The 24420-nt window shown below is 43.6% G+C and overlaps 1 protein-coding gene across 2 annotated transcripts in view; it reads left to right on the top strand.

Moving 5' to 3' along the window:
- Positions 1-260: 260 nt before the first annotated feature.
- The window catches only part of LOC143924856 (fibronectin type-III domain-containing protein 3A-like), a 144678-nt gene continuing 120518 nt past the window's right edge, over positions 261-24420 (top strand). For both annotated transcript variants that reach the window (XM_077449551.1, XM_077449391.1), the window contains exon 1: positions 261-446. The gene's annotated coding sequence lies outside the window, so the exon portion shown is untranslated. The remainder of the gene's footprint in view (positions 447-24420) is intronic.

Below are 24420 nucleotides of genomic sequence, written 5' to 3'. Positions count from 1 at the left end.
TCTGTGAAAGATGACTGGGGCTGCAATGTATGTCTGCCAATGAGCAAACAATGCCGGGGCTGTGTGGGTTTCCCATGCACTGAAACTATTTGTACAGTGAAGGGGGTCAGTGTGGATTTTCCTAGCAGGGGGGGAGAAGGAGGAGGAGGGGAGGAGGGGGGCACATATCTCTCTGCCAGCACACACTGAGGAGAGCAGTGGGCGGGGCCGTCTGGGCCGCCTGTGCCCGGCCGCTTCTGCGCAGGCGCACCTCCCCGCATTCCAGCATGGCGCTGCAGCCCGGCAGTGGAAGAGCTGCGCACTGAGATTGCAGCGGCCCCGGGGACACCACGGCGCAGGAAGACAGACACCGGGCAACCTTGCGTCTTCTTCACCCCGTCACCCCACCACCTCCTCCTCTTCCTTCTGTCCCACCCTGCCTCGGCTTGCCTACCGACCGCACCCAGGTAAGCACCGCTACGCTTCGCTGACACCGCATTCCAGCTGGACAGTGCGGGACACCGGCTGCCGGTATGCCTGGCCTGGTCACATGATCAGGGGGACTCATCATTATCATAATACTGCAGCTGGCACCTGATTGCAGCCTGTTGCTGATTGAGGGTACATTTGTGATCTGGGGCTGTAGTCACTCCCTTTTTTTATTTTTATTCCTTTTTTTTATTATTATTATTATTATTGGAAAGATCTAATTGGTTGCAGCTTCACTTTTTGGTTAAATAAAAAAAAAATTTTTTTCCTTCTATGGGTTTGAGTTGGCCAGAAAAAGCAAAAGTGCTTTTCTTTTTTTTTTGTTGGTGTTGCAAGGGTTAAAGAGAGGATGGCAGGGGTTAATAGCCCTGATGGGGGTGATGGATGTGCCCCCAGTCTGCAGCGCCCCTGCCTTTGCCTCTTGGAAATGCCACGTAGGCTGCAGACAGCTCTGCGCCTCCCCCCCCTCCTCTCTCACTCCTTGTAGATTCCTCTCCCCCCCCCCCCCCCCCCCAATCACAGCGCTCTCTCTCTCTCTCTCTATCTCTCTCTCTGGTTTTTAGAAGTCTTCCTCCCGGCCATTCCTATTTATTTTATTCAGGGATCTCCTTGAGGCCGCTCAGTCTTCACCCCCTCTTCCTCGAGTCATAACAAAGGGCTATTGACTTTTCAGGTGACGTCACCCTCATGGACAGTTACTTGTTGCAGGCGGGCTCCAATGTCAGGGGGGGGGGTGGCAAAGTGAATGCCTTGTGGGGGCCAGAGTCTAGGATTAGGGCTATTCAGGAACTGAATGAGCTTCTGGATTGTCAATTACTGCGGCCCCCTCCTCAAGAATCTCAGTCCCATCACTTCCACAGATGGATGCCACCGCTCCTTTTTTTTGTTGTCATTGTAAATATTTGCAGCTGAAGTTTGGGAGGCCAAAATATTTGGTTTTGTTTGGTGTTAATGGTTTTCCTGAAGGGATGTTAGGTAAGAAGAGCATGGCTGGAAAGTTTAGAGCAAGTTGAAATGCTGATTGTCTTCTTCAAAGGGTAACAAAGCAAGAATTCTACAACCCAGACTTGTCACAGCGGAATTCCACCTAGAGCCAATAATGCAATATATTGGCGCTTACCAGTTCTTAGATGTGGTGGTAGTGGTGTTTTTTTTAATCGGAACCATACTCCCCTTAGTTTTGGAGATGTGGCGTCCCCACTAGCTGTTGACATCTTCTGGTGGCCAGTTTCTGGGTATCAATTGCCAGACCAAGATGACATCACTCCAGTGTATGTGCAGGAGTTCAAAACAACTCGGCATTGCCGAAAATTCTCCAATGAGTTGTGAATGCGCAGCTCACTGTACAGGGATGGACAGGCAGGTCAGTAACTTTAATGCAGAAGAGACTTAGGCTGCCCATACCTTATTCAGTTTCCCTTTTTATATTTACCAAAACCATACAATAAAACCAAACCTAAACACGTTTTCAATTTGTAAGCAATCGGGCAGGCACTTACACTATATAGCTGAAGGTAAATCTGAAGGAAATTAAATAGGAAAATTGTATAATGTATGGCCAGCCCAAAGTCTCTTCTGCATTAAAGCTACTTACCTGACTGTCCGTCCCTGCGCATGCACAGCTCATTGTAGATGTTCAGCAATGCCGAGTTGACATGAACTCCCGCACATACACTGGAGTGATGTCATCTTGCTCTGGCAATTGATAGTCAGAAATTGGCCACCAGAAGATGTCAATTTGCCAGAGCAAGATGACATCATTCCAGTGCATGGGCGGGAGTTCAAGTCAACTCGCCATTGCTTTTACAATGAGTTGTGCATGCGCAGCTCACTGTACAGGGGTGGACAGGCAGGTAAGTAACTTTTAATGCAGAAGAGACAGGCTGGCCATACATTATACAATTCTTTTTTTTCTTTAGATTTACTAAAACCATATAATATGAGGTTGAAGGTAAACAGTTTCAATTTGTATGCAGTCAGGCAGGCCCTTGCACTACATAGTTTTGAAGGTCAATCTAAAGGAAATTGATTAAGAAAATTGTACGGGTAGCCTTAGCATGTCTCTTCTGCATTACAAATCCTGCCTGTTCACCCATGTTATGTTCCTTTTTTTTTTTTTCCCCAGTTCACACTGGTGCGACTTGTCATGAGATTTGGAACTGTCAAATCATATGACAAGTCGCACCCTATTGCGATTTATGAAAGGTTCCTACACTACTTTTTACCGATTTCATTGTGACTTGCATAGACTTCTGTTAATTGAAGTCACGAGCCGCAATGAAATTGAAAGTGCATTCTGTGTGGAATTAGCACGATTTCAAAGCCGCACCGATGTGATCTAATGCTGAGTGCTGTTTTAGATGTGCAAAAGCCCTTGCTGCCTCTCTGAAAATAGATTGTGATAGATCACTATTGACTGGTTGCATGTTGCCTCTTTACCGTCACCTCCACCTTCCAAGTTCCCTGCTGTTATTCTCCCCAGCTTCTTCTGATTTTCAAATTTTTGGCCTCTTGATTGACTGGTGGTGGAATGACTTCATACTGCACATGCACACAGGAGTCGGCCATTCAAACACAGCCAGAATTTGTCGGGCATGGACACTGAGCTGTGCATTCAATAGAAAATTGTGAGCAGGCAGGTAAGTGTTTGTTATTGAGAAGAGACATTGCATGCTCTTCTACAATAAAGAGCCACCTACTCACAGTTTAATAAAGTTTAGTTCCACCTTAAGTTTAATAGGTCGTGTTCAGTGCCATTCCTGAAAATGTTGGGGGGTTCAACTTTTGCCATGTTGTATAGTCCTTGGTGACTGCAAGTCCTGGGGGGGGGGGGGGGGGTATTGGTTAATACTGCAGCTAAGCCATCTGCTTTTTACTGCCCCATGGCGCTTATTATAAATGAGTCCTCAGGCCTTTTTTCCCTTTATTTTCTCCTGGAGACTCTGCCGGTAAGTCTGTTTATATTTTTGTTAGCTTCCCTTTTTTTTTTTTTTGTTTCAGACCAAACTGTCCAGGCAAAGTAGCAGTTGGAGGTTTTAGACATGTAATACGGAGAGGGTTGTTTACAGTGGTCAGCTTTTATTCATTTAGACCAATTTCACACTGGATTGGCCCCAGGACGGGTGTATGCATGGTTTTTAAACGCTTTAACCATGGTCCCATAGACTTCCTATTAGGTTGTGCATTTTCTGAAAGTGTACCAAAGATGCAGCATACAAGGCTCTCGGTGTGCGTTCAGAAAAAGCGCAACCTAAAAAAAAAAAAAAAAAAATCTATGGGCTTGCAGCCAAAACCATGGCTACAGCAGCCAAAGAGCATCAGTGTGAAACCAGCCTTATGGAAAAATTTTATCCCAAAAGGAGAAAAAAAGCTGTTACTGTAACTACTTGTAAAGTGTGAGCTGGAGTTTGGCTTTAATTTGTTAGCCAAGTCCATATAACTCTGCTATTCTAACATTATCCTCCTCTTCTGGGCCCCCTGGCTCCTGGCTCTTCCCCCATATTGAGTGCCCCCTCGGAGACCCACTTTCCAAGGGGGCACTTGTGCGGGCATGCTCCGTCCATTGACACAGACAGCAGGACTTGGCCCCTGCTCCCGTGCCAATGGATTTGATTGACAGCGGGAACCAATGGCTCCTGCTGCTATCAGTCTGTCCAATGAGGACTTCAGAAAGCAGCTGGAGCTGCTAGGCTTGTTCTCGTAGTTGAAAAGATTGGATTCAGGTAGGTAAAAGGGGGGGGGGGGGCTCTGTAGGGGCTGCTGCACTACATTAGGTTTTTCACCTTAATGCATTAAGGTGAAAAACCTTGAGGGTTTACAACCCCTTTTTAATAGTACAACTGAGCTAGCAAGAATCGCCTATGTAGCTTTAGTCTCACGGGGTTCACAGTGGGCCCGATATATAAGTTGTGTGTTGTCCATACCATTGGCATTCTAGTTATCAATTCCTTTTGCAGATGTGTAAGTTGGAGAGCTGTTGGGTAGGCAGAGTTTAGTTGCAGGGTAGAAAGTCAGGGCCTTACCAGCAAATACACCAATTTCCTGTTGCAGAGACAAGGAAACAGATGGGGAATCTCCCCTTTATTCGTTTTGTTACTGTATTGGTTTTCCCCACTTGGAAATGTCCTGTTATATTGGTTGGAAAATTTTGTTTCACCTTATTTGTCCCGTGGCAATGGTCACCAGAAAATTTCCCTGATGAGAAACAAGTCCTCAATAAAAACCTGTCGGGTTTTGACCCTCCACTTTTCAAATGTAAAAAGTTTTAGCTTTTTTTTTTTTTTTCTTGACTGGCCTCATTTAGAGGTAGTTGTTTTATTTTTTATAAAGAACAAGGAAAAGTGACTATGCATATCTGTGTTTGATATAAGTAAGAAATCACCTTAGCACCAAAAAAACTTTTAGAAAGTCACAAAGACGCTGCTTTCAAAGTCATTATTGTTAATAGAAAAACAAAAACTAGCTGTTATTTGCATAGATCTGTTGGATGCCTGGCTCCTGGTATTGTCCAGACCAACCTTTTTCCCACCAGGGTTCCTCTAAAGGCTGCAAGTGACTTTGAAGTGAGAAAAGTGGCAGATGATCTCTTGCTTACACTGGCCACCGAGGCTACCCGCGCACATTTCTCTTATTAAGGCCGATAGCGGAATAAGGGAGATCGAATGGATTCCTGTATCCTTGCTAAGACGCATGGGTAAAAGAGTCTCCTCTGCTCTTACATTCTGACAGCTGGCACGCATGGCTATTAAAATACCTGAACAGTGTCTGCATCTGATTGGATGCAGTAACTGCTCGGCTGTCAGTGTTCTAATTGGCTCCACGTTGAATTTTCATCAGGAATCAGCTCCAAATTGAGCTGTTTATATGGCAGGTTTTAGGCCCCGTTCACACCTGGACGATTTTTCTACTTGAAGCTTGTAGTTCTAAAACGCTTATCAAGTCAAATTCTATTAACCCCTTCCCGCCGAGTGTACGCAGATCTGCGTACTCGGCTTCCGGGGGTTATACCGGGATGATGCCCGCACCTGCAGGCATCATTCCGGTACCGTTTTTTTCAGCGGGCGATTGGCTATCCAGCCATAACAACCGAAGCGGCTAAAAGCCGCTCGGCTGTTATGCCGGATGAGCGGGAGGGGACGCCCCCCCCTCCTGCTGCTGTTACCGGTTCTCCCGCTCGATCAGGAGCACCGATTCAAGATCCGGCGCCTCCGGCTGCTGGGGAGGAACTGGAATGAAGCCGTAATCGGCTTCGTTCCAGTATCCTAATCGTAAACACGGAAGCGACGTCATGGCGTCACTTCCCGTTTACTCGGCTGCCAATGGCACCGGTTTTAAAAAATATACGGTATTCAGAATCGCCGTTTTCGGAGATCTGAATACATTGAAGTGTAAAGGAGGGATGGGAGGTCTTTTAGACCCCCCCATCCCTCCATAAAGAGTACCTGTCACCACCTATTACTGTCACAAGGGATGTTTACATTCCCTGTGACAGCAATAAAAGTGATCAATTATTTTATATTTTTTTAAAACAATTTAGTCATTTTAATATAAATAAAAAAAAATATAAAAAATTTAAAGCGCTCACCGTCTCCGCGAGCTCGCGAAGCAAAGAAAACGCATACGGAAGTCGCACCCGCATATGTAAACAGTGTTCAAATCACACATGTGAGGTATCGCCGCGATCGTCAGAGCGAGAGCAATAATTCTAGCACTAGACCTCCTCTGTAACGCTAACCTGGTAACCGTAAAACAAATTTAAAGAGCCGCCTATTGAGATTTTTAGGTACCGTACTTTGTCGTCAATCCACGAGTGCGTGCAATTATTAAATTGTGACATGTTAGGTATCTATTTACTCGGCGTAACATTATCTTTCACATTACAAAAAAATGCAAAAAATTGGGCTGATTTTACTGTTTTGTTTTCTTTTAATTCATGAAAGTGTCCCTTTTCCAAAAAAGTTGCGTTTAAAACACAGCTGCGCAAATACCGTGTGACATAAAATATTGCAACAATCGCCGTTTTATTCTAAAGAGTCTCTGCTAAAAAAAATATATATATAATGTTTAGGGGTTCCAAGTAATTTTCTAGCAAAAAATATGGATTTTAACTTTTAAACACCAAATGCCAAAAATAGGCTGTCATGAAAGGGTTAATTTCAATGACCCCTGTTTACACCTGAGTGTTCTGTCGCCTGAAGCAAAATGCCTTTCGCTCAAAGTATGTGAGCTTCTTTTTGGCAGGTTTTAAGCATTTTTGGCACCATTCTATAGAAATGCTTGACTTGAGCGTTTTGCGAGTGTTTTTTTTTTTTTTTTTTTTTCTTTTAAAACTTTCTGCAACCTATTGATCACTAAAATGTACTGATGAAGATATAGTTTTTGGAGGGAGTTTCCTGAAATGTGAAAGCTTTTTGAGGGGTTCCTCCTTGGTAAAAAGGTTGCGTTAGGCTGGTCCAATTCTGTTGTAGAATGCTTTAATACTTTGGCGGAGAAAGGGCACAAAATTTATGTAGTAGAACTTCCAAAATTTATGAAGCAAAAAAAAAAAATACACATTCGGCGAAGCCGCGATGACGTCACTCCCGTGCATGCGCACGGGAGCCGACACGCGCGGCGGCTCCGTCACTGAGAATGCGCCTGCGCCGTAGACAGCGGTGCCTGTTTTCGGGCAAATATCTCCTAAACCATATAGGTTTAGGAGATATTGCTTGAACCTACAGGTAAGCCTTAATCTATGCTTACCTGTAGGTCAAAGTGGTTTGTAAGGGTTTACAACCACTTTAATACAATGCAGTATGTGTTAATTTAGAGGAACGTATGAATGAATAATTTTGTATAGCGCTACAAATGCGAACTGAATCTCCTCAAGGCACTGGATTCGACCTGTGTTGTCAAGCTTCTAGAAGTGGTAGGTCTTGAGTTTTTTCCTGATGGTTTTCTTCCATTCGAGTGTAAGCCGGTAGAGCGTTCCATAGTCGTGGCCCTTGGACTGCCCTTGGTAGAGCGTTCCATAGTCGTGGCCCTTGGACTGCAAATCTCCGTTCTCCCTTTGATTTGTAACGGGATTGGGAATGAGGAGGAGGTTTTGGTTAAATGATCGAAGGCTGTGATTGGGTGTATAGTGTTTTATTTTCTCGAGTAGGTATTGTGGAGCGTTGTGTGCATTTGTGGGTGAGGCAGAGGGTCTTCAATATGATCCGATTCTTTACGGTAAGCCAATGAAGGCTCCTCAGGGAAGGGGAGATGGATTCCCAGTTTTTTTTTCCTATTATCAGTCTTGCTGCCGTGTTTTGGATGAGTTGTAAGCTCGCAAGTTGATATTGGGGTAGTCCTATGTAGAGGGAGTTTGCGTAGTGAAGTTGTGAATTAACGACTGTTCCAACTACCGCTGCTTTGTCCTCATTTGGAATGAAGGGGATGAGTCTACGTAGCAGGCGGAGGAGATGGTGAGATCCGCTCACTACTGATCCTATTTGTGCACCCATTGACATTTCTGAGTCAAAAATGACTCCGAGACTCTTGGCCTTGGTCCTCGGAGCGATGGTCTGTCCCAAGATGGTGGGTGGTGACCAAGGGGTCTTGGTTTGGATATTTTGGTTTGCATGTAGGATAAGAAGCTCTGTTTTCGATTCGTTGAGTTTGAGGGAGCTAGTGGTCATCAAGTTGTCTATCAAAGTGAGGCATTTTTCTAGTTGCTGATGATGGTCTTTTTTGTCCGGTGATGCGGAAGTAGAGTTGAGTGGAAGCAGAAATCTGATATTCCGATGATTTTGAGGAGTGGGCGGATGTATGTTGAAGAGCACTGGCGACAAGGGTGATCCTTGAGAGACTCCGCAAGAGATTGCTCGGGTTTCAGAGGTGAATGCTCCTAGTTTCACTGTCTGAGAACGATTTCCTAAGAAGGATGCGAAACATTGTAGATCTGAATCTGGGACCCCTGCTACTTCTGTGAGGCGGATGAGTAAAGTATTTTGGTCCACTGTATCGAATGCTGCACTGAGGTCCAACAGTACCAGGAGACATAATTCTCCATCATCTGCTGCTTCGGGGGCGTCGTCCCATATCTTGAAGTGCAGTTTCTGTGCCATGGCCTGGGCAGAAGCCTGGTTGCAGAGGGTCCAGGAGTTTGTGTATCCAGGTGGTGTTGTAGCTGTTGTACTACCACTTTCTCCATAATCTTGGAGATTGTGTTAAGGCTTCTTATCGGTCTGCGGTGATTAGGGTCCTGAGGGTCGAGGTTGGGTTTCTTTAGCAGGGGTTTGACGATGCCTCGTTTGAGGGTGCCCAGAACAATCCCTTCTTTAAACGACTGATTTATGAGGCGAGTTATGGTGGGAGTCAAGATGTTGGAACATTCTTTCAGGAATTTTGTGGGGATGATGTCAATTGGTGATGTGCTGTCTCGGAGGCTTTTGATGTTTTTGGTGATTGGGGAAAGTATGTTAGCCCACATGGATAATACCTAAAATTGTCATGTTACTGTGTAATGGATACAGATGGCAAAATAAACCTTGTAGGGGTTATAATTCTCCCTTTATTCTCAAAAAAAAAAAAAACTGAATACAATAGCAAACAGTCCACTATGATGGGTTCTTGCTTTGACTTCACTTTTGCGCTAAGTAGATTTTTATTGTCCTTGTGCAATTTTTTGTTTTCTTTTATGACTAGATTATGCTGCATGGTACAGCAGTAAAACATATCTCCTTTCTTCTTCAAATTGCAAAAAACAAAACAAAAAAAACTAGTGAGTTGAGGGTCTTGCTTGTATTGTAAAAAAAAAAGAAGCCCAAAGGCTAACACTTCGCTAGAAAAAACTTAACCGAGGAAGAAAACAAAACTATGGTGCCGGCAGCTTAGTCTATTCACTATATTCTCACATAAAGTCTAAAACAAAAACTCAAATGGATAAATAAATACAAAATAAGTGCAGCACTAATGGAATAATCATATTGCAAAATTTTTTCAGATAAAAAAAAAAAAAAAAAAAGAATAAATAGAAAAACTAAAGCAAAGTCCCAGCGAAGATTTCAGTCCATAAATAAAGGGTTACACACCCATCCATATAAGTTATTGGCCAATCCCCAGACGTCTTGGTGACGAAACGCGTAGGGAGATTGATGATCCAATGAAGTAGGAAGTGAAGAGAAGCCTGTGGGGACGCAGCGGTCTCCATTACGAGACCTATTGCTGTACCGATTGTGAACGTCTTACGTCTTGTAAGTGCAATTCACTTATTATATTTAAATTCATCTTTTATAAAGTACTGCACTATGGAAGCATTTTTCTTTCAAGTGTTATCGGCCTAGCTGTGGTTCCAGACACCATTAAGGGTCCTGGGGAGACTGATTTCCCTGTGCGTGGTGAGACTACTGTTTTAGTGGTCACGGATAGCTAAGCAGGCTACTTACTTGGGTGTGGAGCTGGATGCACATTCTTTGAAGGATCTTTCACGGTTTCCTCTTCTGCAATCTGCCATTGATATCTTACACAGATGGGTGTTGTTTAACCCTTTATTTATGGACTTAAATTTTCACTGGAACTTTTCTTTAGTTTTTCTATTCCCCCCCCCCCCCCCTTTTTTTTTTTTTTTATTTTATTTTATTTTATTTTTTTTTTTTATCTGAAAATTGGAATATTTTGCAATGTTATTCCATTAGTGCTGCACTTATTTTGTATTTATTCTTGTATTGCTGCATTTTTTTTTTTCCCAATAACCCTTATCTGGAAATGAGTGTCCTTCTCAGAATGCTAGTAATGCCAACAAGAGGAAATTACTGACTCAACATTCTGTCCAAATATAGGATTTTATCACACAAGTGAGGTGGATTAGGCTGCTGTAAGTTTAACTGTGTGCTCGCTTGACTAGGAAAGGCTGTGTGCTCGACAAGGAAATTCATTTAGAAATTTGCGTATATTTATATATACACTTAGCGAAAAATACTCCCAGGATTGCATTCTTTAAAGTGGAAGTAAACCCTTTTTTTCTTCTTTTTATTTTTAATTTTTTTTTATTTTTTTCTTGTACCTACAGGTAAGATTTATAAATGGCTTACCTGTAGGTACAGTGAATATCTCCTAAACTTACACTGTTTAGCAGATATTCACACTGCAGCCAGTGACATTACCGGCGCATGCACTCTGCCATCCCTTCAGAGCTCCATGCCACAGTCTATGACTCCAGCGCACAAGCACGGAAGTGACGTCATTGTGGTGCGGGCATTCAGATGGCCCGGAGAACGCAAACCTTGAAGGAAGACCGGCTGAAGATGGAAGCCGTGACAGGGCTTTTTTTTTTTTTTTAAAGTGCAGTTTACTACCGCTTTTAATTTCTGCTTCTTGACCATGCTGGATATGCACAACTTACTGTGCTGTATAAAAAAAAAAAAAAAAAATCTGTGTACTTATATCTTTTACCTCCACTTTTTTTGGTCACATGCTGCTGCAGGGGAGAGGAGGGAGCACTAACAATGGCAGGGCCATTGGAGCCTATGAGTGCCATCACTGCTTTCATTTTAATGAAAGTTGCAGATTGAAAAAAATAAAAATATATATACATACATACATACATACATACATACATACATACATACATACATACATACATATGTCTTCTAGCCGGTCCACTGATCCATCCTAGGGCCCTTCCTCCTCTCTCCCCTCTCCCAACAGCAGCAAGGGTGTAGGCTTTCCTCGACTGACTGGCACTCAGTCCAGGAGTACTGGAAGCCCAGACTTTGATATTGCACCCACAGGTGTGTGTCAGTGATAGGCTGGGATCACAGGAGATGGGTAGGATGATGCTCACTGTCATTTAGTCCAAAGAGGACCTATGACAATAGACAGATGAGGGGGCTGAGGGCAGTATGCGGAGGGCAAACAGAACTTGGCAATTTTTTTCGCTCAAGCAGAAGGAATTGGTGTTCTACTTTTTAAAGCGTGTGAGGTTTTTTAAAATTTATTATTATTATTTTTTTTTGTAATTGGATTTAGATTTAATTTAAAGGAAACCTGTAAAGAGTGAGTTTGGAGGCCAGCCTCTCCTCCTAAAAAGCTAGTTCTTTGGGTATTATGCTTAATCACTGTATATTGTACATTCTGGGCTGTTGACTCAGAACAATAGTGCAGGAGTTCTGACCATTTATAATTTGCATGCTAGTTCCAGGTCACTGATTTAGAAGGTATTGAAACCAGAAGAACAGATTTGTAACCAGGCAACTGGCATTTTCAGAAGGACAGCAGTGGCAGCCTGCGTATATTTCTCTACACAGGTTTCCTTTTAATATGTCAACAGAGAAGTAGGGCTGTGTTAGAATTGCATATTACATCTATAATTTAGGAAACTGGAGAAGGGAAAGCAGAGTTTAACCACTTCAATACAGGGCACTTAAACACCTTCCTGCCCAGACCAATTTTGAGCTTTCAGCGCTGTCGCACTTTGAATGACAATTGCGCGGTCATGCTACACTGTACCCAAATGAAATTTTTAAATTTTTTTTCCCACAAATAGAGCCTTCTTTTGGTGGTATTTGATCAGCTCTACGTTTTTTATTTTTTGCGCTACAAATAAAAAAATACCGAATTTCAGTTTCAGTTTCAAAACTTTGTAAATAAGTACGTTTTCTCCTTCACTGATGGGGCGGCACTGCTAAGGCGGCACTGCTAAGGCGGCACTGATGGGCACCAATGTGGCACCAATGAAGTGGCACTGATGAGGTGGCATTGATGGACACTGATATGTGGCACGGATGGGCGGCACAAATTGGCACTGATAGGTGGCACAAATTGGCACAGGTGGGCACGGATGGGCGGCACGGATGGGCGGCACGGATGGGCGGCACGGATGGGCGGCACGGGTGGGCACGGGTGGGCACGGATGGGCGGCACTGGTGTTATACTATAGTAATGGATGCCAATCAGTGCCAAACAATAATGCATACCAATCAGTGATGCCCATTGTGGGCACTGATTGGCATCCATTATGGGCACTGATTGGCATCCATTGTGCTGACTGGCATCCCTGGTGGTCTAGGGAGGATTACCTTTTCCCTGGTGGTCTGGTGGCATCCCTGGTGGTCCAGTGTGGGCATCCTCGGGGGGGCTGTGCTGATAATCGATCAGCACAGACCCCCCCCCTGTCAGAGGAGCAGCCGATCGGCTCTCCTCTACTCGCGTCTGACAGACGCGAGTGAGGGAAAGCCGATCACCGGCTCTTCCCATTTACACTGTGATCAGCCGTGACTGGACACGGCTGATCACGTGGTAAAGAGTCTCCGTCTGAGACTCTTTACCGAGATCGTAGTTGCCGGGTGTCAGACTGACACCCCGCAACAACGATCGCCGCGATCCTGATCACGTCATATGACGTCCGGTCAGGATTATGAAACCACTTTGCAGCCGTCAATTGCCTATAGGGCGGGCGGCAAGTGGTTAACCAAGATAAGTGCACTTCCAAAGTGCGCTGACATAACTAATCTCATCTTCTCATTCTGCAGATGCTGAGACCCGAGACCTGGGGATTGTTTACATCCTACACCGCAAGTCCTTTTGTCTCCCGTCTGACCAGTAGAGTCCTATAAAATTTATTTCATGGTGCTCATTCACCTTCATCTCCCAGCTGGGGATGAAGGACAAGGCCTACAGGTTTCTATGGGGATCTACTGTGTGGGTAAGAGATGAGGCTTGGCGGCATGGTATGTAAACCACCTCTGCTGTAGGCGGTGTTTGTTGGGTCTTGGTGGTAAGTAATCTGCGGAGAGGGATCGATTAGCTTAGGTCACGGACAAAAAGAATAAGTGCACATTGCCTGGAAGTCCACATATTATCTAAAGCCCAGTTATTCAAGTTTGTAAACATGGCTCATTAGTAGGGTTTTTCTGTGTCTTCAGTCCTGGAAACTCTACAGCAACCACAGGTGACAGTCCCACCAACTCTCATAGCTCTGCAGCACCATAGTAATCACCACCATAATAATCTAGGACTAATGAGCAATTGGTAAAGCATGGCTTTATTTTTCTGAACAATTGTACACTGGTGTAATTGTGCACTGGGAGCCAATCAAGTATGCCTTGTGCAAAAAATGCTGACAAGGGCCATGAGAAAGATGAGCAGGAGGGATGAGCTCATCCGTATGCCACTACTCCTCCATTGTCCAGTCACAGGTTCGGGCGGTGACAAGGCATTATTGCTTAACCGCAACAGGGCTAAAACTGGGTACAGATCACCCGAAAATGGTTAATTCAGCAGGAATCTGTCAACTTTTAGCCTGTGTACACAGCTCCTTGTCCAACAGAATCTGTTCTCATGACCTGCTTCTGTCGAACAAGCATGCTGGAAGACTGTTATCCAGTCAGTGGCTGCAAGCGCAGATCACTGTTCTGGCAGAGAGAGAGGGGGGGGGGCAGTCCTTCTGTCAGAACACAATCGCTCAGCAGGGAGATTGCCGCACTAACATTGGATATGTTAGTACGCCGATGCCCGCTGGGTTAAATGGGGGGGGGGGGGGGGAAGTCCTGTGTGTACCCAGTATAAGTCTGGTCACCAGCCTTGCTGTTCTGTCTGCCAGGAGTATTTAAATGTCAGGACTGCGCCAAGCTACATTTATGTGTAATTCCACTGTGATATATATATATATATATATATATATATATATATATATATATATATATATATATATATATATATATATATATATATATATATAATGAACTGTCTGTTGCCCTAAGTTGGCTAGTTGGACTTTTTCCTTAATTTTATTGGAAACGATTATTTGGTTGCTGTTGGTGACAATGAAAGTTCTTTAGTCTGACAGTTTATATTAAAAGGTCCCTTGTTCGCTATAAAAGTCACACTTTACTCTACTCTCCAGCTGTTCCCACCTATGATATAATGATGTTCTCATTCCTGACCAGTTGAACAGCTGTGCAGTTGGCATATCCTCCCCTTTCCTATGATTCAGCCTCCACTTCTCCAAGCAGCCCTAGCCGTCGGTATTGAATTCCATTACAATGAATCAAAATCCGCCTTGTAAAATTCCATGCAATCCCTGTATGCTGCCGACACTGTTGTTACTGACTGCAGCGTATGTCTGCAAATACTCTTCCATTTTTTTTTTTTTTTTTTGTTCCATGGAACATGCCATCACAAGTGGAATGCTTAGGTGAACCTGCTTCTATATTGTTGTAACAAGTTTAATACCCCCCCCCCCCCCAATTCAGTTAATCTTCCCTAGGCTGTATTCAGGCAATACCTTGGCAATGACATTGAAGAATGAACGTCTAGAAGTGTTTCCTGGCAGACCTTCGGCTCTCCTATAAATAGCCTTTTCAAAAATGAGTAAGCTAATACTCTGCAGGGTTGGCTTTATTTTTTTATTTTTTTTGCTTATATAGATGCTCTTTTCCCATAGACCAACAGTGACTTCCTTGTTCTCTCTAAGATATCAGATCTCCTTAGCTTATCGTTCTGATATTCAGTGATTAGCTGCCACTCTGCAATGCAAAGACGTTTTTGTGCTGAAAATGGCCATTGTATAGAGATTGGAGCGAGGCGAAAGATGTTAAGTGGCTTTATGCTATATTATTTTTCAGCTGTTATTTACGAGCAAAGCTGAAATTTTCGGTAATTTAGACCATATTCATTCTGATATATTACAGTCGGTAAAGTGCTGTAAAACTTGCCTCATCAGATAAACCTGTTGGTGTTTTGTTTGTATTTGGAGAGCCTAAAGATGGAAGAAAATGCCAACTACCTGGAAGATTGGTGAAATCTTACCATCCATAGATTTTAGTATGGCCTTGTACTAGCGATTTACAGCCTTGATGGGGATTAAGCACTATACAGTGCAATGGTAGAAGCATTGTGATGTTTAGGACTAGCAGTCTTGTGTCACTTCTATCAGTGTTTAGTTGAAGCTTGTAGGAGGGGTTTTAATTCTGCTCTGACTGTCCTTTGAGCTTGCAGGACCCCTGACCCTCTGTCTGGAGAGTGCGGATTGTCTCTGTGCTGATCACACGCACCCTCCCAAGAAACGAAAAAAAACTAGCAATACACACCAAACTGAGCACGTACAGTGTGACTCCAATGCCCTGTATAATTAGGAGATGGATTGGGGACAGCGGAAGAAGGGGAGCTGAGAGAAGACCAGATCAAACCTCCCTTTTACACAATGCACAGGGTTAACCCCTTAGGTTCCACAGTAAATATAACAAGCATGCTTTACCGCATATACAGATACATTTTACTTTTGGGGACTTAGTAACACTTTTAAGTTAGCTTTTTGGGAGAGGTATTTAGATTATTCAAGTTTCATGCACTGAAATGCACAATTCTACAAGCTAATTTGGCACCTTTTGGGATAGTAATATGGCAGCTGGAATTGATCACAAACTCTAAGGGTGTCATCCACATCCTTGCTTTACTACGGGCTATGTGATTGAAGTGGAAGAAGGATGCAGTTTTTCAGTGGCTGAATTCTTCTATCGGGGAAGCTCCTTTAAAAATAGTGATGCATGGGTGATGGCAGGCCCAAGGCTTATCGTTTTATAAAAACAGGTTGGCAGTTGCAGCTCTGAGTTCTTTTTTTGATGGGTTTCCTTAGACCAAACCTGACACTGCTCACTGTCTGCATTTGAGGCCGCATGCTTGTTATATTGGGGCAAGTGTAGCCACCGCGTCCTAATAGAGATGAATGGGCTGCCTGCACTAGGGATGCAGAAAGAAAACGTGCTGTTCTTGGTATATAGGCCTCGGCAGCTGCGTGAACAAGACCTTAGTGAAGAGCAAAGGTTCGGAACCCAAATCTGGTCGCTGTGAGGTGGTCAACTCTGTCTTAACGGATAACTAATGGGAAATGGCAGAGCTTTGCCCATCAGAATGGCCTAGTTTTTGCACGTGATGACACGACCCTGAGGCGGCTGCAAACGTGTGCATTGGAATTTCTTTTTACTCCAACTAAGGAACAGCTAGTTATTTTGCTGACTAATGTACTGAAAAATGCAGAACACGCGAAGCTCTTGGTGTGGTGGAAATCTGTGACTTTTCTCTACCTTTTGGTCTTCTATCAGTATGGAACATTTTATTGCTATCAGACACTTGATTACTTTTTGTTAACTCTGTGCTAGTCACAACATTGATAAAAGAACCATGCAATTAGGACTTGTATAGTCTAGTCTTCTCACAAGACCCAGTAATAATCTTCTGAAGGGTTGCCATGGGAACGCTATGTAACAAAAATGACTTTACAACATCTGTCGCCAAAATGTGCTGAAGTAATCCTATGAAGTGAAAAATCCTGAAGCAGCTTTGTGCCTCGCACTTTCAAAGGATAAGACTTCTGCGCCTTTCTTTAAAAAAATAAAAAAAAATCAGTTTTGTTGGGAAGAGATAGAGGTGACGTGACCCCTGCATTCCAGACACCCTGATGTAACGTCCCAGCTTTGTACCTATTCGCTCCAACTTAAAGGTTCATTTAGCATCTATAATGTTTTGCTGTGGACATTTGGTCAAGTTATTTATCTGTGCTATTTGTACCTTTGTTGTATATTTTTACATTACAAATACATTTTAAAGGATGCTGTAAATTATTACAACATGTTTGTTTTCGATATTCAAAAGGAAAAACGTGGTGGTTTCAGACTGTACTAAAGCGGATAGCCAATTAAACGTTGAATTCAGTCTTCTGAAACGCTTGCAAATCAGTTTTTTTGAGGTCCACAAATGAGGATGTTTGCACTTTATACAGAAGTTTATTATACAGGAGAAGATCGTTGCACAATTGCGAAAAATTCAGAACGAAAATTCAAACTGCTTTTACCATGGGGGGGGGCGGGGCAACGACTGTAAACACAGCTGTCTATGGAATGTTTGAATAGGCATCGCATTATGTCCTCTATTGCACAAGCAAAAGTTTGAATCCTTCCAGCAAGAACAACGCTGTTGTTTGGGGGGAAAAAAGTGTTGCCTTGCAAAGGCTTACTTGTGTGGTAAGGAACAAAACAAAGACTTGAAAGCCAAAAAGAAATTGTGACCTGTAGTGTAACCTCTTTCGTTTTGTCTATGAAAGTTGAATTCCTGACAAAGCCAAACTACTCCTAAAAATGCTCCCTCCGAACACCAATGCTGACTAACCTGTGTAAGAAAGATCTGTTTACTTATTTTCATTCTGCTCCAGTCTAGTCATGTGACCCACCTCCCCTCTGTCAGACATTACCAGCCATTGTCGAGCAGTCTTTCTTCTCATGCAGCTGCAGCTTGTTGACACTGGAGATCATGTGACTAGACTGGAACAGTTAGACCCCTTTCACACTGAGGGTGTTTTGTAGGCGCTATTGAGTTAAAAGCCACCCTCAAACAACTGCACCATTGTCTCCAGTGTGAAACCCCGAGGACTTTCACACTGGAGTGGTACGCTGGCAGGACGTCAAGAAAAGTCCTGCCAGCAGCTTCTTTGGAGTGGTGTGTTTACCGCTCCTCCACCGCTGCTCCCCATTGAAATCAATGGGGCAGCGCGGCTATACTGCCGGCAAAACGCCAGTATTACAGCGCATTGCGGGCAGTTTTAACCATTTCTCGACCTCTAGCAGCGGTTAAAAGCGCCCCGCTAGTGGTCGAAATGCGCCGCAAACCTGATGGTAAAACACCGCTAAAAATAGAGGTGTTTTACCGCCTGACCCTTAGGGGCAGCGCAGTGTGAAAGCGGGGGCTTGGATACGTTTAGCCGGGAATTTTTTATTTAAGAATATTGTTCTTTACCAATTTAGATTAGGTTACTGGTCAGAGCCTATACATATACAACTCCCTGTGGGTGTTTTTTTTTTTTGATAATGATATATATGTGGCAAGTGATGTGTCCTCACTTGAGTGTCTTGAAGCACTGCAGCCTCCAGTAGAATCTCTAGCATTCCAAATACTTCTGGGATTGTTGGATTTCTGGGTCTTTCTCGCTATGCCGTTGTACACTATGGCTCATCACCAAGGAACGCAATACTGACATAGGGACTGATAGGAGAAACCATAGTACACGGGAGCCATACATGTGACAATTCTGCTGGAGCCCTTGACTCTTGAAGAGTGTAAGGGGAGGAGCTAAAGTGAAGTCTTATACTGCAGATGTCAGTGAGGACAGTTCTCAGCCCTGATTGGAGGAAAGGGACAAACCTCCCTCCTCACTGGAACATGCACAGCTGTGTGATGTAGCCATCTTCCCTGTCACCTTTTTATCTCTTGGTGTCCAGAAAACCTGTCAGACGTGACTCGTGCAGATAACGGAGGTATGAGGCAGCAAAGGGAAATCGCACTCATTACTTTGGATAGAGGCAATTGCACAGTATAGAAGAATGCGCTTTGTTCATATTTCATGTCCGAAGTTTACAAGTACTTTAAGTGACAGCTCTGAGTCTACTACGGCTCCTCATATTCACATCTCAAGATGGTGGCATTCGACAGCAGTCCCAGTTCTTTTGTGGTCCACACAATGGAGACTTTTGAAGTTAAAAACCTTCATAATCTCTGCTAAATGCATATATGATCGGATTGGCAGATTGGTATTGAAATGAATGGCCTAGTGACAGGTTCTCTTTAACAGCCTGTGTCGACAGGCTTTTGTTGCAGATGGATTTTGCATTCCCATTCAAGTCTATATGAATGCAAAACCTGCTTAAAATGGGTCAAATGCAAGTTAGAGGATAAACTGTAGGGTAAATTCACCCTGCCAGTGAATTTGTAATGATTGCAGAAGCATCTCAAACTGATGCCATCAACAAAAGCCCAACGTCTACACAGGCCCTAAAGGTGATTGTGGGTTATCTTTGAACTCTGCTAAATAAAAAATAAAAAAATGTTAACCTGGATGTATATTTTTATGAAAATTACTGTTGGAGATAGCTTTGTTTCTTTTTGCTTGTTATGCTTTTAACTGCTCTAGGAAAACAAATCTCACTGAGTGAGCTACTAAGCTGTTGCTCCAGGGCACAGGGCCTCTCCTTCCAGTAAAAAACAAAAAACAAACTGAGGCACATATAACCAGTACTGTAGCTACTGCTACTAATGTGAATTTTACCAACATGCAGTTAGTCCCTTTATGTAAATATTTGCATTGCCCTTCGTTGTTTTTATAGCACAGATAGCTTTCAAGTTTTATAAGGTATCTTGGTTATTTTTGGTGTACTGACGTGTGCAACTACTTATATTGCCATCTATAAATTTTCCTTTAAGGCTTATTTATCAAGACTAATAGAGTTAAAAGAAAATAAAACAAGAAGTGACCTTGCTGAGAACAGAGGAACTGAGCACCAGAGACCAACAGCATTTAGAGCTTTGGAGAGAGAGAACACTACATATATATAGTATCTAACAAAAGTGAGTACACCCCTCCACATTTTTGTAAATATTTTATTTATATCTTTTCATGTGACAACACTGAAGAAATGACACTTTGCTACAATGTAACGTAGTGAGTGTACAGCTTGTATAACAGTGTATATTTGCTGTCCCCTCAAAATAACGCAACACACAGCCATTAATGTCTAAACCGCTGGCAACAAAAGTGAGTACACCCCTAAATGAAAATTTCCAAATTGGGCCCAATTAGCCATTTTCCCTCCCAGTGTCATGTGGCTTGTTAGTGTTACAGGGTCTCAAGTGAATGGGGAGCAGGTGTGTTTAAATTTTGGTGTTATCGTGCTCTCTTTTATACTGATCACTGGAAGTTCAACATGGCACCTCTTAGCAAAGAACTTTCTGAGGATCTGAAAAAAAGAATTGTTCTACATAAACATGGCCTAGGCCAGTGATGGCGAACCTTGGCACCCCAGATGTTTTAGAACTACATTTCCCATGATGCTCATGCACTCTGCAGTGTAGTAGAGCATCATGGGAAATGTAGTTCCAAAACATCTGGGGTGCCAAGGTTCACCATCACTGGCCTAGGCTATGTGAAGATTGCCAAGACCCTGAAACTGAATTGTAGCATGGTGGCCAAGACCATACAGTGGTTTAACAGGACATGTTCCACTCAGAACAGGCCTCACTATGGTCGACCAAAGAAGTTGAGTGCACGTGCTCAGCGTCATATCCAGAGGTTGTCTTTGGGAAATAGCCATATGAGTGCTGCCAGCATTGCTGCAGAGGTAGGGGGGGGGGGGTCAGCCTATCAGTGCTCAGACCATACGCTGCACATTGCATCAAATTGGTCTGCATGGCTGTCGTCCCAGAAGGAAGCCTCTTCTAAAAGATGAGCACAAGAAAGCCTGAAAACAGTTTGCTGAAGACAAGCAGACTAAGAAAATGGATTACTGAAACCATGTCCTGTGGTCTGATGAGACCAAGATAAACTTAATTGGTTCAGATGGTGTCAAGCGTGTGTGGTGGCAACCAGGTGAGGAGTGCAAAGACAAATGTGTCTTGCCTGCAGTCAAGTATGGTGGTGGGAGTGTCATGGTCTGGGGCTACATGAGTGCTGCACTGCCTTGCTAAAGAAGCTGAGGGTAAAGGTGATGGACTGACCAAGCAATGTCTCCAGACCTAAACCTTATTGAGCATCTGTGTGGCATCCGCAAATGGAAGGTGGAGGAGCACAAGGTCTCCAACATCCACCAGCTCTGTGATTTCATGGAGGAGTGGAAGAGGCACTCCATTGGCAACCTGTGAAGCTCTAGTGAGCTCCATGCCCAAGAGGGTTAAGGCAGTGCTGGAAAATAATGGTAGCCACACAAAATATTGACACTTTGGGCCCAATTTGGACATTTTCACTTAGGGGTTTACTCACTTTTGTTGCAAGCTGTTTAGACATTAATGGCTGTGTGTTTTCGTTATTTTATTTTACACTGTTATACAAGCTGTACACTCACTACTTTACATTGTAGCAAAGTGTCATTTCTTCAGTGTTGTCACAAAAGATATAATATATTTACAAAAATGTGAGAGGTGTACTCACTCTAAGGCCCCTTTCACACATGCGGATGGTATGTCCATATTTCATCCATCCGTTTGCGGATGAAATACGGGCATACATTCATCCCTATGGGATAGCGGGTGTCTGCGGATGAGCATCCGCAGACACTTGCTATTGTCCGCCTCCGCAACTGTCCGATTCTGCAGACGGAGGAAAATCCTATTTTTCTGTCCGTCTGCAGAGCGGATCGGATGAACACGGACAGACGGTCCGTGCTCGTCCCATCCCCATAGAGGAGAGTGGAGAGCTGACAGGGCGGTCCCTGCACAGTGTGCGGAGACCGCCCTGTCCGCCGCCGGCTCAGCGGGGACAACTGAGCTATCCCCGCTGAGCGAGCGGATCATCACGGGGCGGATCTTTACTGATCCGCCCCGTGTGAAAGAGGCCTGAGACACTGTATGTGCCCAGGTCAGATTTCATGAATGGGGTTTACAACCACGTGGTTGTGGTTTCAGTTTGTAGTGTACACTGGCGTTCAGCTGGTACAATACACTCAGTGGGTGGCTGCGTCGGCCATCTCCCACCACAAGTCCCTAGATTAGGGAATTGAAGGAGTCGGGTGGAAAACTGCTAGCCAAACAGCTATCCGGATATTGTGACAGTTCGTGTTGTTGGCTGTCAAAATACAATAGCTGCAGCAGACTAAGTCATCCATCCAAGCTGTGTAGTGTGGTGTGTGTTTTTTTTTTTTTTTTTTTTTTTTTTTTTTTTACATTATGCATGCATAGCCAGTGCTGGCTTCTTAGCCCAACGTGTTCACCTGTTTAAGCACTAATCTACTCTGAGCCTACAGCAGCACCCCAGATAGCAAGGATAACTTGAAACAAATTTGTGGCAGTGTTGAACTGTAATGCCGCATACACATGACCGGACTTTCTGGCAGACTAGGTCCAAAGGTATTAGTCCGTCGGACAATCCGATCGTGTGTCGGCTAGTCTGATAATTTTTCGAAAAATAAATCCAGACCTAGAAATAGAACATGTTTCAAATCTATCCGACGGACTCAATTCCAACGGACTAAAATCAGGAAAACCGTTCGTCTGTGTGCTGGTCCGACGGACCAAATACGACGCAAGGGAACCTACTGGCTATTAAACTTCCTTGTTTAGTCCCATTTACGTCATAATGTTCAAAACAAACGGACTTAGTCCGTTCATGTGTGTCCAAGACCGTCGGACCTAGTCTGCCGGAAAGTCCGGTCGTGTGTATGCGGCATTAGTCTTGTTAATTTGCTGCACATTTTCACTGGCAAGTTGTACAATTGCAGAGCACTTGAAGCATACATTTCTAATTGACACTTATCCAATTTGTAGTAAATTTGCATGTCAAGTCTCTAGCAAGAGCAAAGTTACAATGGTTAGTCTACAGCAAGAGCTCTGCAAGTCAGTGACCACTATGGTAGGGTGACTATAACATAACTTAACCAGGACTTACAGAATGTTTTCAAAGAAAGTTGATATGGAGTCATGCGAAGTGGACTTGCTGCAATTGTGCAAAAGATTTGTGAAGCCTGGCCAGTCCAGCAATTGCTGAGCAAGTAATTTTTTCAAACTTGCTGCTCAATTGTTGGCTATCTGGGATCTTCCACAAAAACTCTCAAATGAGACGGAGGATGCACACCACACAAGGGGGAGGTCAGTTATAGCAGCCTTCATAATTGCTTATGATCAGTGATGACCTGAAGTGTGTTTGGACTAGGATCCAACCTTACATGTGCATTCCCACTAGGGAACTGTCATCTGTAAACCATCTGCAGCCAGGGAAATTCTCTGCCCCGCAGTCGTACGTATGCACAACCCTTGGACTCAGATCCTAGTCTGAACATGCCTAAACACATCACTACCTAGGATAGGTTTCCTTTAAAAAGAATGTTATTATTTTTTATTTATCTTGGATATTCATGGAAAAATATTCAACTTTTATCAAGTATTCTCTTCAATATGATTCTTTGGATAATTTGAAGCTTTACACGTACATTGGGCAGTTAGATTTGTGCACATTGGATTCTTTCAGCTGCCATTTGTGCTCTTCCTTGGCATCCAATGTGTCCCTGTGCATTTAAGGAGTGGGCTCCCTCCAGGCAAACCTGCCCTTAATTTATCTACCGCTATGTGCTCCAGTTTGAACACTCAAAAATACAGAGTTAGGATTGCAATATACAAAGGAACCTTGACATGGGCACTGCGGCTTTCACATATATATTTCACATATATTTGCAAATGTGTGCAACAAAATCCTCTGTTTTTAAATGTGAATTGTTAGGTAGGGTCCGTTTGGTTTGTTTGCAGGCTAGCTGGTAATGTGTCTGGAAATGTTTTTTTTTTTTTGTTTATGTTCATTACAACATGCAGACTTTGATTCCTGCAGTGCTACAGCATTGTTACAGGTCCTTTTTACAATACAAGTATGATTCCTCCAACAGCAAACTGACAGTGATATCCAATACCCCACACCTTTATCATGATGTACCCATTGACCTACATTTCTTCTCCAACTCCCCACTTTGTTGGGCCTTGGTCTTTTTACCCTAAAATTTTGGGCTCACAGCATGCGACTTTCCCCATGTATAGCTAAACACTGTCGCATAAGGAGTGGAGGGTCACAATGACATCATCTTCCTAAGTAAGTTCAGATATGATTTATCCAAGGTGGACCCCATCAGCAGGGAAATGTGGAGTGAGAGAATTGAAGATTAGTGGATTGTCAGAAGGCACTGTTATTTTGTCCTGGATTGGCGAAGTGTTGCTCTCTTTTTAAAGAGGAAATGCAGTCTGCTCACATAATTTGTAATAACAACATCTTTGCCATTCTGAAGCTTCCTTCCAACCACTTTGAATAATTTATATACACAGTGATTCTGCACATGCCAAATATGCTGCAGAAATCTCCCTCCACCAAGTCTGGCTACAACCATTTTTAGCTGTGGGCAGCTGAAGCTGCTGCCTGTTCACTTCCTGGATTTACAAAGACACAGTCACACCTCCTGCTCTGCAGCTCTCATTGGC

Source organism: Lithobates pipiens, unplaced genomic scaffold (assembly GCF_037356315.1).
Source record: "Lithobates pipiens isolate NorthernLeopardFrog02 unplaced genomic scaffold, aLitPip1_a1.2 Scaffold_1, whole genome shotgun sequence".
Lineage (NCBI taxonomy): Eukaryota > Metazoa > Chordata > Amphibia > Anura > Ranidae > Lithobates > Lithobates pipiens.
This window is presented reverse-complemented; position numbering and strand designations above follow the sequence as displayed.